The sequence below is a fragment of the Sesamum indicum genome, linkage group LG4 (assembly GCF_000512975.1).
Source record: "Sesamum indicum cultivar Zhongzhi No. 13 linkage group LG4, S_indicum_v1.0, whole genome shotgun sequence".
NCBI classification, from domain to species: Eukaryota; Viridiplantae; Streptophyta; class Magnoliopsida; order Lamiales; family Pedaliaceae; genus Sesamum; species Sesamum indicum.
This window is the reverse complement of record NC_026148.1, coordinates 3,619,890-3,623,575: the sequence shown is the minus strand read 5'-3', so window position 1 is coordinate 3,623,575 and position 3,686 is coordinate 3,619,890.

Below are 3,686 nucleotides of genomic sequence, written 5' to 3'. Positions count from 1 at the left end.
CAAGAAATCCGTGAATTTCGCCAAACCAATGCAACTTTTATTACCAAACCCAATTACGAAGTCGTTTTAGACCACTACATTCATGAAAAAGGATTTACTATTATTCGTGGCATGTTATTTTTTTATGTGTATATAATAAATAATTTTTTTATGTTTTAAAATATTTAAAAGTAAGAATTAAATATATAAATTTATGCACCACATTAAAAAATAATAATTTAAAATATTATGATCACGACAAAAAAATTGATATAGTGATATCATAAAATGCCGATTTATGAGTGAAAAGTGATATTCTTTTTCCCCTTCTATTAGTGTAGATTATAATATCATAATGATCATAAAATTGCACAAATGAGTTAGCATAGATTATAATACACCTTTGTCACTCAAATTATTGTTTTTTTTCGACTCCAATCCATATACAGAAAAAACTTATTAATCAAATACTCTGGAAAAATCTTCGATTTGTCGAACTTTTCGAATATTAATTTTAAATTAATATGGGTTCCAATTTGAGAGTTATCAACCTTCCCTAATCATTAATATGTTGATAAATCACAAAGTGGGGAATATGATAGGCGTGTCAAGCAGTTGAGATTCGACCTAATTATTTTTTATTTTTTGATGATGAAATGCATTAATTGTTCTTGATCGATCGATCATCACTTGAGTGCTTGGGGGAATATTTACATGTTCATGATATTTTGCACTATTGTGAAAAGCAAAAATTGTTATATATATATATATATATATCATATATTATGTATGCTTTTTATATCTCCCATGATATGGACTATCATAAACGAGTAATTTCACCTTAATTTCTAATTATTTAATGGAAATTTCGGAAAATACGTGGTAAATTTCGTGAAAAATGTCAGAAAATTGACTAGAAAATACTTAGAGGACATAATTAATTTGGGGCAAGAATTTTAAAGGGCGATTTTCTTTTTTCCTAAATACTACAAGAAATGGCTAAATAGCTATGAAAAAAAAAATGTGTCAGACTAATTAATAAGTAAAATTTTTGTTGTTAATTTATATTATTTAATACAAAAAATTTACTTGATAAAGAATTTAGCAATAAAAAATAATTTTCTAATGAATTTAGCGATTGATGGTTCACAATGTATATTAAATAATGTAGATTGATTAGCAATGAGAATTTTATTTTCTAATTAGCTCAAAACTGATTTTAACATCCAATTTTCTCGTAACCATTGAGCTATTTTTTTTGTATTGAAATACACATATAAGTATTAAACTTAGCTAAAATACAGTTACATTTTATAAGCTAAGTTTCTTTTTTAGATAGGATATAACACCGTCCGACGCATTTAATATTAATAGCTGAGTAAGTACCTATATGAATAATTTTAAATAATAAAAAATAGATAAGAGAACTTGGTAACGACCACCTCATGTAAAAGTTCAATCTGTCATAGAGGAGAATCATTTAATATTAAATATTTTAAAAAGTCCCCCTTACGTCCGAACCTGTACGTGAAATACTTCTTTTATAAATAGTCGGGGCAATGAGATTTGAACCCAAAACCTCTTCTTCAGTTTGGTTCTGATACCATACTGAACGATCACCTTAACTAAAAATTTAATAGCTACTAGAAAAAAAAAAGAATATTTAATATCAATATGACGGCATAATTGCTATATATTATTATTTTTACTTTGATATAACATTTATTAGTTACCTACCAAAATAGTAGTACGGTGTGTTTGGTTATGACAAGATCTCAATCTCTGCTTATTCAAATTAGAAAAGTGGAAATGAGAGGGTTTCCCCAACTCAGATTAAACAAAATACTGAGAATCTAAAGCTTAAACCTAATTGGATCATCTTTTGGAATTTCTCTTTGGGGAATGAGTAGTTGCAAGTCATGTCAATTATTATTGATTGGAAGGGAAAGGATATCATATAGAATATATTATTAATTATTTTTGCTACCCTTTTTTCGTCTTTCTAAAATAATTGGATCCTATTCGTTATAGGTTCTTCAATTCTCTACGTCTATCTTTTTTCCCAAAAATAATATATATATTTTGGGGGGTGGGGGTGGGGGTGTCATCATCAACTGCCGGAATAGGGCTACATGAATTTCTGTTTTAGGGTTTACATTTGAAGATGTGGAGAAAGGGCAACTGAAAGTTGAAAATTCTTACAACGTTTGTTTCCCGACATTTTTGCATGACTTTTTCCTATTCAAGACTAGAGATTTTTAGTGGGTTTTTGTGAAGAAAAATATGTCTAGTTTTAGCATTCACAACATGCGTGAAAGTGGAGGAAAGAAAATTAATTAGTACATGTGGATTTAGGTCGATAGTTTCGTATAAGAAAGTGGACGCTATTTGTGTCTAAAAATCCCCACACGTGCTATTTGGTTAGTTTTCGTGAAATAATATTTGTGTTGGAATATCGTTTCTATCAATGGACATCTTTTTCTTATTATCTGGGCTATTCGATTAGTTTTCATAAAATAACATATGTGTTAAAATATCGTTTTTAACAACGGACATATTTTTTTGTCAGAATTATACGTGTCTGATTAGGTCTGATCTATTCCTATATAAGACCCTTTTTTTATTCTGTACAAATTAATCGGATATGAAAACACTGAGCAATGAGAATAATACCTATATGTATATATTGTGCTGACATGGAATGTATATATAAGCATGCATAAGGGTTGATTCTGCCAGCAAAGTTGGTAATGGAAAGAGTAACCCTGTTCATCAAAATACTAGAATCTGGTTCTTTAAGAATATTTGTACAACATAAGTAATGTCTTATTTGTACAGCATTAGTTAATATTCATGTTCCTGATATTTGAAGCTGCAGCTTTAATTGGTTGTACGTTACGCACTCACTGCAGTAAAATGGTTGTACATTCAATGATCTGTAGCATGCATGCATGCAACTTAATCTTTTTACCTTTTAGTTATTCCAATGGAATTAATTAAAAGGTATCGACATAGCTGTCATATGTGTACATGTACACAACTATGAGCGGTCCGGAGACAAGATCCAAGGTTTTTGAGATGATGTAAAAGAGGAATAATCCCTGTAACTAAGCATCTCTTCTTACCTTTTTGCTTCTCTTAAATCAGGCATTGATGCTATGCTACTCACCTTGTTCAAACAAAATCCTAATAATTCACCAAAAAAGTTGACAAGAATAAATAAAGCATTTAAGTTTGCGTGATTCGATGATTCATGTCGAATTAATATCTATTGAGTGATACATGACGTGTATCTTCAAGTATGTTAATGTTCTTGTTTCGAGGAATTTATCTTTTTTTTTATTTATCTAGTAAGTTGTAATTGCATTCTGAATTTCGGGTTTAGTTCGATAAGTTGATGATGGGGAAATAAAAATAATTAGCAAGGAACATTAGGTAGTTTTTACTATTAACAAAAAATTGAAGGAGTGTCACACGATTTGATTATTCTATTAAATTATAGAATTAGCCAGAATCAAGAAACGACATCTGCACATGACCACCCAATCTGCATAAATGCATTACCTCATATATATGTACAAATACTTCGTGACATGAACGACGAAGAGGTTCATTCCCGAGATATTCAAAATGTGTTTGATGTGGCCTCATACCGGTGGTCCAAATTCAAGCCCACTTCTTAGCCCAAAAAGCTAGCCTAGAAGGCC